The sequence below is a fragment of the Hemicordylus capensis genome, chromosome 6 (genome assembly GCF_027244095.1).
Source record: "Hemicordylus capensis ecotype Gifberg chromosome 6, rHemCap1.1.pri, whole genome shotgun sequence".
NCBI lineage: Eukaryota > Metazoa > Chordata > Lepidosauria > Squamata > Cordylidae > Hemicordylus > Hemicordylus capensis.
In genome coordinates this window covers 128,660,459-128,673,813 of record NC_069662.1, presented here as the reverse complement: position 1 = coordinate 128,673,813, position 13,355 = coordinate 128,660,459, and the positions used below count along the sequence as shown (strand labels likewise).

General features: G+C 44.4%; 1 protein-coding gene and 1 long non-coding RNA gene across 12 annotated transcripts in view; one reads left to right on the top strand and one right to left on the bottom strand.

The window, feature by feature from the left end:
• ICA1 (islet cell autoantigen 1) overlaps nt 1-13,355 on the bottom strand; it is a 98,802-nt gene that overhangs the window by 83,430 nt on the left and 2,017 nt on the right. The window lies entirely within an intron of this gene.
• Nucleotides 9,867-13,355, top strand: part of LOC128330303 (uncharacterized) — a 50,517-nt gene continuing 47,028 nt past the window's right edge. The window contains exon 1 of one of the 2 annotated variants that reach the window (XR_008310042.1): nt 9,867-9,977. This is a non-coding gene — a long non-coding RNA (uncharacterized LOC128330303). The remainder of the gene's footprint in view (nt 9,978-13,355) is intronic. The other variant, XR_008310043.1, reaches the window with a different exon arrangement.

Here is a 13,355-nt window from a genome sequence, read left to right as displayed (position 1 = left end):
ACAGGCCTCTAATGAAAGTCACTAATAATCTAAATTTGGCAAATTTAGAACTTGGTTGTGTTCTAAATTTTGGAACACAACAAAGGGAGAAGCAAGGGTTATAGATGGAGGAGGAATGGAGGAGGGCTGTAAAAGATACATGGAGGCAAACTGAGCTACACATACTTTGGTTTTGTAACAGCTGGGAAATATTTTATAAACATAAAGACACAAACAGAACCTCAAGCTCAAAAGTTAGTTAGTTAGTTAGTTGTTTATTTACGATCTTAGATCAAACAGCAATAGAAACAGAATATACTCAGTAAAGAGAGAAAAATGGAAACAAAAACTAAAATGTTATCATATACATAAAATCAAGAACCTTTGGCAGTAGCTGATTGCTGTGCTCTAGCCTCTCTTAATTTGGTCAAAATATAACAGAATTTGACAACCGCCAACTCAGAAGGTCATTTCACATATTTGGACAACAAACCCAGATTCATGATAGTATACACTCAACAGGAAACCATGACCAATCCCAGCCCCTGACAACCCTACATGTATGGCATATAAAAAAAACATTACACGCATGAAAGTCAAATTCACTTTTTACACTTTTAATGCAAATCTAAAGAAATATTGGCCATCCCATGCAGCAGAATGCTGGCATTGGGGACTCACCAGGGCGCTGCGCAACATGAAAGTCAGGGCCAATGGTGTTGCGCAACAGGGCAACTGCGCAACAACTCAAAACACCTGGGCAGCTGTGCAAGATTACTCCCATTGGAAACAATGGCTGTAGTTCTGCACAGTTGCCTGGATGCTTTTTAAGTCACTGCACAACTGACACTGTTGGGGCTACCTTTCCCATTGCACAGCAGCCCGGGCAGATCTCTGTCGCTGGCAGTCCACTGTGCAGGATGTCAGCCATTATGTGTAATACGCTTTGTAAAGCAAGCCTGAAGTTACAAGCTTCTATTGATTACTTTCTGCCACCTCTCCCCAGACCCCCGACGATAGATATTTAACGGGTCTATTTAAACTTACATACCCACAATATTTTCAAAACCTTTTCATTTTGCACAATTATCTTTTTCTGCAATGAGACATATGTTGGCAATTTCTCACATCCTCAGCGATTCCTAGAGATTGTGCTAAGCCTGTGCATGGATATGAAATACTGCTCAGTACACATTAATGCAGAATCAGCATGGTTTCTTCTGCAGTGGTGGACAAGCTCACTACAGTTATTACTACAGTAGTACTAAAGAGTGCATAGGCAGCATTCACTTGACAGACAGAAAGATACAGACCCCAGAGAGGGCTTACTAGAAATCTCATTACAACACTGGAGATAGATACACAGGTATATTCTGACATATAAAATGTAACTGGCATTCTGAGCATTGTCAGTCTGCCTATCACACAAAAACACAGTAAGAAGGGCAGCACCTTCCTTTCTGCCTGCAGTACGGATTCCTTGAGAGAGAGAAATAAATTTAGCTTGCTCAGTACAACACAAAGCAGCTGACAGAGAATGCTAAAAGACTGAGGAATGACATACTGATACAAGAGAGATATCACTTCACGAACATGCAGAAGAGGTACCAAGGTCTTTCAGCAGATAACCCGGCACTATTAGGAACACAGGAAGCTGCCATGTACTGAGTCAGACCATTGGTCTATCTAGCTCAGTATTGTCTTCACAGACTGGCAGCAGCTTCTCCAAGGTTGCAGGCAGGACTCTCTCTCAGCCCTATCTTGGAGATACAGTAAATATTTTGGGGATTGAATACAGGATTAAGGAAAAAATCTGGGGCGGGGGGGAATTGGACAGATTGGGAAGAAAAAGTAATGCTTAAAATCACCATGTGGAAAAATGGAGCCTTGCCATGTAGCAGAAAGCAGTATACATACGGACTTACCTGATACCCCCGATGCACAATCTGGCGGTAGTCTACCCTCCTCCACTCAATCTCCTTCGGAGAGTTGAAAGCCAGGTCTTCCGTCTAGTATGGCACACGGTGTGCTTCCCTTTAGCCCGTGTGGTAGCATTTAAGGAGATTGAGTGGGGAGGCCTAGCTCTACCGGCCCTGCAACCCTATTTTGTAACTGAATTCATGTCCTACAATTTTGGAAACTGGATTTTCGAGAATGTCGATAACATGTCCAACCTCCTGCAAAAAACCCGGGTTTCGCTTTTCGCTCTGCATTGGAGAAAATCAGCATGGGGCATAGCATGGTGGGGCAAAGGTTCTTTCAGTGGTAATATCACACAAGTATTGAAAAGAGACCACTCGGACTACTTGAGAGATTTGTTATTCACACTATAAAAATGGAAGGTTGAACCGGATCTATTTAAAAGATCCTCCTCAGTTAAGCAGCTAAGGAAAATAATTTATGGAGAGATTCTAGAAGTGGGTTTTTTTAAACCCAATTTAGAACGTAAGCGCTACAAACACCGCACTTCACAGTACTTGTTGCAACCCGATCACCCTATCGCTCTCTTTAAGGAGAAAAAGGTCCCTTTTCATTTATGAGAAACGAGGTGGCGTTTATACCACCAAGTACTGCCGCTTAACATGGCTAAGCCATGGCTCCCAGAGGACAAGCAAGAGTGTCCTAAAATCACCTGCAAACAGAAAGCTAATGAGCTAGGCAAGACATTCAGGGAAACCCACTCACATTTCTTAAAAGAGTGTGTGGTAGCCAAACGAGTGTGGCAGGGAGTAAGCAAGTTGTTAGAGTGGCCTGATTTGGAAAAACAGATTTGGGAAGAACTAACCTCGGGTTTGAGCGATAGAACCTCTTTTCGAGGTCCCAGAAAGAAACCTTCAAGGAAACAGAATGGAACGGGTGCCCTCATACTAGGGAACTGGAACATTCCCGTTCTTGTAATCAGGTTAGTAAACCTGTATGTCATTTATGCAATGCTCCTGCAAAGAAATTGGGAGGGGAGATGCGACCAAGAGGTTCACGTAGATGAGACAGTAAATTGCTTCTGGAAAAGTTTGCATGGTTATGTGCAAAAAGACAAGTGTATCTCTTCTAAACAGCAATGGGACAAATTGTGGAAATGGACGTTGGACGTACCCCCCCCCATTACCTGATGTTCCTTGTAATCCCTCCACCCCGTGGTATAACCCTGTGGGTTACCAAATCCTTGTTTGTAAATCTTTGTAGCTATACGATGTACAAACAACCAGTTTGTATATAATTGTGCTTTGGTAACGTACTGTATGCTTTGATCGTTGGTTCAATAAAAAAATCTTGTCCTATCTTGGAGAAGCCAGGGAGGGAACTTGAAACCTTCTGCTCTTGCCAGAGTGGCTCCGTCACCTAAGGGGAATATTTTACAGCGCTCACATGTGGTCTCCAGTAGTCTCTCTAATTTTTTTTCATCTGTGTGTGGAATGAGTTTTGTTCTGGGCAAGAGTATCAAGGCACTGTGTGCACACATGCATTCCGAATGGGGCGTTCCTGATTCAACCTGAGCAGGATCTAAAATTAGCTGAGCAGACATAAAAAACAACAACTTGTGAGCACAGGCATGTGTGCACACCTTAGAGGGAACACCGGTGGTCTCCCCTTCAAATGCAACCAGGGCAGACCCTGCTTAGCTAATGGGACAAGTCATGCTTGCTACCACAAGACCAGGTCTCCTCTCCTAACATTAGTGGGAATTTACTTTATGGGCGGGTTTGTTATGAGGTCCAGAAGTGCGACTCCATGCAACCCCTGCTGCTCCTGATGGCAAAGTGGCTGGGCTTGCCTGGAAAGAACCAGAGGTTCATGAAGAGCATGGATTCAGACACAGTGTACACCTCAGAGCAAGCAACACTTGGTTTGGCAAGCCAACTTCAAATCTTGGTTATAAATCTCAGTTTGAGGTCCCAAGAGAACTTCAGATTCCTGCCTTGGCGCGGGTTCAGACAGTTATAGACAAATCGGTTACTGACTTTGCAATCTTGTTCCACATTAAGTGTGAACTCACCCGATGTTAGCAATTTGGTTTCTAAATTAAGATCTTCAAAGTAAAGGAGTGACACAATAGAGTTATGATCTGTCTGCAGTTGCCACCGGCTCGTTTGGTGGCTACTCGGGGACGGGCCTTCTCTGCAGCTGCCCCAGAGCTCTGGAACGCACTCCCTGCTGAAATAAGAGCCTCCCCATCTCTGACAACTTGTTAAAAAGTCTTTAAAGACACACTTATTAGGGATGAGTCCGAACCGGTTCGGAGGCCATTGTAAAGGCCTTCAAACTGTCTGGACCAGTCCATCCCCTGGCCGGTTCGGTTCGGGTGGAGGGGGTAGCTTTAAGGGCGGGGAGGGTTTACTTACCCCTCCCGCTGCTTTGCCCCCTCCAGCACCCGTATTTCTTGTAGAAATTGGGGCGTCAGGATACCTCCCCGCCACCCCTTCTGCCTCCTCAATGCCGCCCGCCTCCAGGACGGGGTGGGCACGTGCGCGGCTTCCCTTTTCAAAGATCCAGTTGCAGGGACTCACGGTTTAGTAATGACTGCTGCCCATGGTTTAGTAATGCTGCCAATGAAACTGGATGAAATGAAACTGCTGCCAATGAAACCGGAACAGAAGGTGGCAGCCACTCTGTATGTGGGGGGGAAGTTGCATGGAAGCCGGAAGTGAGGGTTGCCTGGGCGCCGCGGCGCGTCGGCAACGGTGCGTCCTCCCTGACTGAGCTCTTTTCAGTGTCTGCTGGGCGGAGGCGGCTCGGGATGGGGGAGCCGCCGGGAGGAGAGGCGCCGGAGCGGAGGCCGGCTCGGTGCTGTGCCGGCTTCTGTTTCGGTTTCATTGGCAGCAGTTTCATTTCATCCGGAGCTTATCACAGCAATCACCAAGTAATATTGCACACACATACACAGCTGCCACTGTGCATTTCTCACCACAACACTATCTCACAAACAAACTATAACTAAAGGAAAGAAGTGAACCAAGTTCTGCCTTTGTCAATCTGATAACCAGCAAAACCAGATAGTTATAGCAGCAACAGCACAGCATATTATACTCAATGCTGAGAAAAGAAAACTACACAATCAAACCTCCTCTCCTGATGTATTGTCCTCAAGAAAGGCACACTATAAGGGGCTCTCTCTGCTTCCCATTCCCTTTGAATACATTTTGACATTTCCTCCTTTTGTGCTTCCCCATCCCTCATTCCTCCCCCCAGCCAATGGGGGCACAGTTGCCCATGACACCACTAGATTTGTACGATAACAAGCCAACCAAGAAGCAAGGAGATTGGAAGCCAGTGCCAGCAAACCAAGTAGCTTTGGAAAAACCAGTGTCCAAAATGGCACTCAAAATGTCGAATAGTTTACTTAAAAATAGATTGTTCTGCTCTGAGCTCGAAACAGCCCTTTTTAAGCAGGTGTTCTGTTTTGAGCTTGAAACAGTCGAAATGTTCTGCACATCTCTACCCCTTATAGGTAAGTGTGCTGTCGAGTCAGTGTCGACTCCGGGCGACCACAGAGCCCTGTGGTTGTCTTTGGTAGAATACAGGGGGTTTACCTTACTATATCATAAATTGCTCAAGACTCCTCTTGGGTTCAGAAGTGGTTTGCCTTGCTACATGGGGGTGAGGTGAGTGCTTCCATTTACTGGGTACCCAACATCCCCCCCAGGGTGCAAAAAACCTGATCCCCTGATATTGGAGTTCTGTCTTGACTACAGATGGCCCAATGTCAGGCAATGTTGAGGCATGTATAAGCCAATGAACTGCACAAGAAACCACTATTCATATTCAACAACTAAATGCCCATCCAAATTAAAAGGCCTTTACATTGCTTCCAGAAGATGAAATGGAGCAGAAATATAATCCCCTACATTGTAGCACATGGAGAGGACATTACTCTGTGCCCTTCAATCAATGGCCAACACTTTAATGGCTTGATTAACTCCGTCTTATATTTTGCTTGCATAAGCTCATTTCAGTGTTTTTAGGAACACAGGAAGCTGCCTTCTACCGAGTCAGACCACTGGTCCATCTAGCTCAGTATTGTCTATACAGATTTGCAGCAGCTCTCTATGGTTTCAGGCACGAGTCTCTCCCAGCAATACCTGGAGATGCCAAGGAGTGAACCAGGGACCTTCTGCATAAAAGCATGCAGATGCTCTTCCCAGAGCAGCCCTATCTCCTAAGGGGAATATCTAATGCAAACCAGGGTAGACCCTGCTTAGCAAAGGGGACAATTCATGCTTGCTACAAGACCAGTGCTCTCGTTTTTCACTGCCTTGCATTTAAGTCACTTGAAACCAACAGGGTGAGCCCAATGGCATGCTTTGTGTGTATTTATCAAGATACATGCTAACTTGGCAAAGAGGCACCTTTTAATGTGGTGATTCTCTTTATTTAGCAGGGGGAGAGTAACTGGCCCTATCCACCCCCGGCACAGTACCTCCAGTGACTGTTGCTGGTTTCTGTCTTATGTTTCTTTTTAGATTGTGAGCCCTTTGGGGACAGGAATCCATCTTATTTATTTATTATTTCTCTGTGTAAACCTCCCTGAATCATTTTTGGAAGGGCGATATAGAAATAGAATGAATGAACAAACATTTATCATAATAGAAAAAACAAACAATACAGCTAAAAGCAAAGCTATTTTATGCAGTCAATGTAACAATAATAAGCTTTATTTGTATGGCTGCCCCATAACAATGGTTCTCTGGGCAGCTCACAAAATAAAACATTTAAAAAATTTGTGCAGCCTCTGGCTGCTGATGGTGAAGATTTATTTACTTATTTAAAATAGCTATACCCCACCCCCCTCCACTACACTACTGCTTGTGGTGGCTCACAACATTAATAAAATAGATACAATATAGAACAATAAATAAATAAATAAATAAATAAAGATACATGAAGCCAGATCATTCCCATAACGCCTCAGCTATCCTCCCAAGTCTTAGTTCAGTGCACTCAGTCCATCCACTCTCTTTTTCCAGAGTGTTACTAGATTACTGGTAACCTATAAATTTACAAAATTACAATGTTGCGAAGATCCACAAAGTGAGGTTTCATTCATTAACCACCCACTATGTGTGGTTGCCACCAATCCCCTCTCTTCCCTTGCATCCCTTTTGAGCACACAGGCAGAGGACGTAAGAGAGAAGTGGGTCTTTTGTCATTTGCACAGGGCTACGGAGAGAGTAAGAAACAGTGGGATCCCTCTCCTACTGCTCAGAAAGGATTCCTGCCGTTTCTTACCTTCTCAAAAATGTCAGCGGGAGGAGGTCTGTGTGCTGCTGGGTGGCCTGCTTGCTAAAGGGCTGGGGGCGGGCCCTTGCCACTAGCAAGCTGTTTTGTTGGTGCCTGCCTGTACTTCATCTTGATGCTCCCTAGTAGATCCATTCTCTAGGCAAGCAGTCACACTCGGAACTCAGATTCTCTCCAAAGATTCTCCTCCACTCCATTTTTCTACTTTTAGGCTCCCAGGGTAATGCTCTTCTCCTTACGCCATCATCTCACTTGGGATTCTTGTTGAGAGGTTCAAGCTACCCATAATTTCCCCCCACACATAATATGTAAGAGTTTCTATAAATTAATTTGGTGCCAGGGGCTTGCCAGGACATAAGTAGCGCTACTTAGAGTAAGTAGTAAGTGGGACTATGGGACCAGGGCAGCAATCTGGGTAGGTTGGGCAAGAAATAAAACCACAGACAGATGCAGACTGAAAATAACAGTTAAAAGAAACAGGGCAGGGCAAGGAAAAGACAGAAGAAAAACAAAGACAGATGGATTCGGAGATGCAATCTACAGTCTTTGGGTACAGCCCCCAAACCTCAAAATATAGATTGTTGGCAGAGGCTGGCCAAGCAGCTTCTTCCTGCTTCCTCTTCTGGTAGCAGAAGGGCTACTGGGAGCATGGGGACACCAAATGTGTCAAGCAGGTTCCAAGTGGACTTAATTCAGCCTTGCAAATAAGCCCACAAATTCCAGAAGAAGTTGTTTCTGCTGCAAGCTGCATGCTTCTGCAGCAGGTGTCATGCTTGCGTGCAGAAGGTCCCAAGTTCCCTCCCTGGCATCTCCAAGACAGGGCTGAGGAAGACTTCTGCCTGCAACCTTGGAGAAGCTGCTGCCAGTCTGTGTTGACAACACTGAGTGAGATGGACTAATGGTCTGACTCTGCATAAGGCAGCTTGCTATGTTCCAGCTTGAGATTTCACATCCAAAGCTGTCTTCTATACAGTCAGGCCATTAATCTATCCAGCCCAGCATTCTCTACCTGAATGGTATTGGCTCTTGAAGGTCTTTCCCAAGACTATGTTCCTTTTAATTGGGGAGCTTGGGGAATTGAAGAACGTGGTTCCTTCTGTAGGCAAAGCAGGTGCTTATGGCCCTTCTCACATAAATACTAGCTCACTGTCACAATCTTGTTCAACACCACTGGCCCTTGGCACCAAGGGAAGCTTCTTTCCAGGGTAAAGTGTACGTGTGTGTGTATGCACACGCATGCGCAAAAGGGAAATTTGGTTCAGAATCAAAATGGGTGGGAGAGTTAAATCCCACCATGTTATGGTTCTGATCTAGATTGTGTCCTTCGCATGCTACTTGAGGAGGGTGTTTTGTTTTGTTTTTATTTTTAAAGCATAGGAACTATTTGTGCAAAGTAAGGTATAGTTTGACCCTGGCATTTGGTGACCAGAGATAGGAGTTTTTCCCCCCTGTGGAAGCATCCTGTATCTTGAACAGTGTTCCCTCTAAGGTGTGCACACACTCACACATTTTTTGTTGTCCGCTCAGTCAATGTTAGATCCCGCTCAGGTTAAATCAGGAAGGTCCCACTCTGAATATATGTGCGCGCACACTGCCTTGATACTGCCGCCCAGAACTAATCTCATTCTGCACACAGATGAAAAAAATTAGAGAACACACTGATCTTGAACACCCTCTCTAGGGATGTCCACCTGACATGCTCTTTGTCCTTTAGGCACCAGATAAGTCGTAACTTTTTATTTGTCCATAGGGACATAGGAAACTGCCTTTTACCGAGTCAGACTATTGGCCCATCTGGCTCAGTATTGCCTACTGACTGGCAGCAGCTCTCCAGAGTTTCAGGCAGGAGCTTTGAGCTGGTCTTATAAGTGGCAAGCATGACTTGTCCCCTTAGCTAAGCAGGGTCGGCCCTGGCTGCGTATGAATGGGAGACTTGACGTGTGAGCACCGTAAGACATTCCTTTTAAGGGATGGAGCCGCTCTGGGAAGAGCATCTAGGTTCCAAGTTCCCTCCCTGGCAGCATCTCCAAGATAGGGCTGAGAGAGATTCCTGCCTGCAACCTTGGAGAAGCCACTGCCAGTCTGTGAAGACAATACTGAGCTATATAGACCAATGGTCTGACTCAGTATATGGCAGCTTCCTATGTTATTCCCCACTGGTACTTTAGTCTTTATGCAACCTCTTAACTATATTTGGTCATTTTATTGTTTAATTCATTTTAATGTTTCATTTGCAAGTAGGATGTATTCCCTAAAAAAGGGGAATCTTGACTAAGCATCACCAAAATCAATGAGACAAAATAATCATCATAACTAATATAAGTTCCACTGATTTCAGCCGTGTTTAGTCAGACTTCAGTTTCCTAGTATACAGCCCGATGAGGGTATGCACACAAGCAGCCCTACCCAGGCTTGCACAGTGTAGAGAGCCGTGCTGGTGTGGAGTGACACAATCAGCCCTGATCCCAGAGTTCTTCATCAGGTTTTTTTTTAAACCTGGGCTTAGACTGTGCTAGAAGGGAATGAACACACCCCAATCATATGAACACTTGGGCTGCTTGCAGCCTGAGCACTCATAAAGCTGGGAGGCTCAAGTGCCAGGCAGTGGGGAAATCCCACAATGCACCGTGCTTCTCACATGGTGCATTGTGGGATTTCTGGAGGCCAAGCTTCATTTCTCTGGCCTCCAGATGGCCATGCCACTCCCAGCAGCCCAGCTTGTGTGGGCACAGTCCAAGTCTAAGGAAGGATCAACTGGCGGTAAGGTAGGTGAGATCCTGCCTTCCCCCACTGCCCTAGTTTCAGGGTCATGTGAACGACCTTAATGTCTCTGTTGAAAACTATCTTGAGAGTATAGTGAGCAGGGGCAGGACAAGAAGTCTTTTAAATAAATCACTCTCATTAGCTTGCTGGCTCACACATGCTCATGTCAGTCATCATAACTGCAATCTGGAAGGATGAGTTCTTCTAGAGCTTCCCCTCCTATGTTCCTTTTGGCAACACTTTTTACCAGAGGCAACAAGGATAGTGGCTATTTACAAGCCTGGCCTAACTGAAACCTGGCAAGCCTGAGGAGCAATTTCTAACATTAGTATTGTCAGAGACTGAAAGTGCAACATGCTAATGATCTTAAACATACTCTTCTTAGTCATCTACTAGTTAAATACCTTGAACCAGCCACCTGCCTTAATATACAATAGTTGGAGGCAGAACAATTATAATCAAGCAAATATTTGGAAAACTAAACACAAGGATTGAGTAGAAATGCATTTCCTGGCCTATAACACAAAGACTAATGTTTACTTGACAATTTAACAGGTGCTCTAAACCCTAATGTAAGAGAAAGAACAGTATTCTACTATTCTAAGTTATTTGAATTTCTAACTTTGTGTCAAAAATACATTTTACACCAGTTTTTTGGAAATGTGCATAAACTCCACCCTGCACTTTTAAAAACAAAACATACTATGAGACAGGGTGGATTTGATTTAAATCAAACTGATTTAAATCACGATTTAAATCACTAGCAGGGTGGATAAAAATAAAAAAAATCCGATTTAAATAAAAAAAATCCAATTTAAATAAAAAAAATCCGATTTTTTTATTTAAATTGGATTTTTTTTATTTTTATCCACCCTGATAGTGATTTAAATCATGATTTAAATCAGTTTGATTTAAATCAAATCCACCCTGCTATGAGCTACCTCCTCTTAAGCGACATCAGACTTGTTGAAGGCCCATGAAACTACATTTATTTATTTATTTGATTTGATTTATATACCATCCTTCCAAAAATGGCTCAACATTAGTGGTTAAGTCAGAAAAAGGCCCTGAAGTTGTTAGCACAAGATTGATATTACAGATAATTAGTCATGAAATGAGTATTTGCATGTAGATATTAAAAAATCAGAGTTGGTTAAGATTTAAGGCAGCAGCAGGATTCAATCCAGGCTTCACATGACATTCTCTAGCCTTGGTATGCAAACGAGAACATAAAAACAGCCCTGCTGGATCAGGCCTATCTAGTCCAGCATCCTGTTTCACATAGTGGCCCCCCAGATGCCCCTGAGAAGCCCACAGGCAAGAGGTGGATGAGGGCATGCCCTCTCTCTCTTGCTCTTGATCCCCTGCAATGGTGTTTAGTGGCATCTTGCCTCTGAGGCTGGCCTATAGACCCAAATAGTAGCCATTGATAGATTTGCCCTCCATGAGTTTGTCCAAGCCCCTTTTAAAGCAATCCAAGCTAGTGGCCATCACCACATCCTATGGCAGAACATTCCATAGATTAACTGTGCACTGTATGAAAAAGTACTTCCTTTTGTCAGCCCTAAATTTCCTTGCCTTCCATTTCATGGGATGAACCCTGGTTCTAATGTTGTGAGACAGCAGGAGGAAAGATTCTATTTCTAATCCTGACTTGGAACAGGATTCTAAATCTCTCGTTATGTCCAAGCTGGGTGATCTTAGCTTATTCTAGCCAGTTCCAGAGCAAACATGGCTATGAAACCGGAATCCCACAACACAGGGAGGCCACAACTTGTAGAATTCTGTCAAAAACAACCCTGGCTAGGATACCAACAGCATCTGTCAAGCATGTACCACAAGGGTTTCCTGTGTACTTCTGCTACACAGTAGGGATGTGCACCGAACCGGTTCGAATGACCGCCGGTTCCGCTGGTTTGAAGGTGGCAGGGTGACTTTAAGGGTGGGGGAGGGTGCACATACCCCTCCCTCTGCTCCCCCCCCCCCCGGCACAGCAGTGTACCTCCCTGCTGCCTCTTCCCCTCGTTGAACCGGAAGTAAGCATAGGTGTGCACTTCCAGCCTGACAAGAGGATGGGGTGGCAAGGAGTTATGCAGACTGGTTTACGATGGCGCGCCGGTGGGTGGGGGGAAGCGGAGGGAGGGATAAGTGCACCCTCTCCCGCTCTTCAAGTCAACCCCCCCCTCGAACTTCCCCCACCAAGTTCCGTGCATATCCCTACCACACAGTTCCCTCATACAGTCTCTGAATGGGAAGAGGCAGAGAAGTCTTGTGTGGCCCAGCAATGTGGCACCATAAAGGATATATGGGGCCAAAGAGGAAGCCAGAGTGATGAGAGCACTAAGTATTAATTGCTCCAGTGGATTAAATGAGATTTAAGTGCCAACTTCTAGCTAGATCACATCCAAATGCAGCAGAGGAATGGGAGCATTTTGGCTTCCTTAATCTCATACTGATACATAAAAATTATTAGATTCCATCTTTGCATTATTCCCCCCCGCCCTTCACACCACCAGGGATCACTTGACTGAGCGAATATGAAGTTGTCTTGGCAAGGACAGATTAACCATTCTTGGAGTGCTAGGTCTAAAGGACAGGGACGATTCCCATATACTGTACATGCCAAATAATACAACCTACTTACATTTTTATGAATCCTGATGTTAAGAGCCAAACTGCATATTCAGAACTGTTTTGAGTTGACGCTTTCCCAAGGATCATACTACTTCCGAACTGAGGTGGGAAATCGCAAGTGTGAAGGTTTCCCCATGTAAATAATCTCTGGAATGTGGAAGTCTTCCACTGATTTCCTAGTTTCTATGTGGAGGAAGAACACTCATGTTTTTGTTTTAAAAACATGAGCGTTTGATCATATGATTTCCCACACTTGCATTCTGAAATCGTACAATCCAGAAAACAACAAATTATTTCTGAATATGTACTTCAGCTCTTAGCTACATGAGCATGGGAGGGTGGCAGAGCAAGAAAAGTACATTACCGTACAACTCAAAATTAGCATTTTTAACAGAACTAAAGAAATCTTGTAAGCTGCTCTTTCCATATGCCAGTATAGAGCATTCTTTACATAACACTAATTATGTGCTGCATGATTTACAAAATACCAACAATCTTTTGAGGCATTTATTTATTACATTTATGTACTCCCTTTCCTCCAACAAGTTCAGGTTCTTCCCCCTTTTATCCTCACAACAATCCTAGGCGGTAGATCAGCTAAAACTGGCCCAAGGTCACCCACTCAGCACCATGGCTGAGAGAGGATTTGAACATGGGTTTCCCCAGCCCTAGTCTGATACTCTAAGCACTACACCATATGATTTCCATTTTATTCTGATGGCAGTATATAAAGAACAGTAATTTAT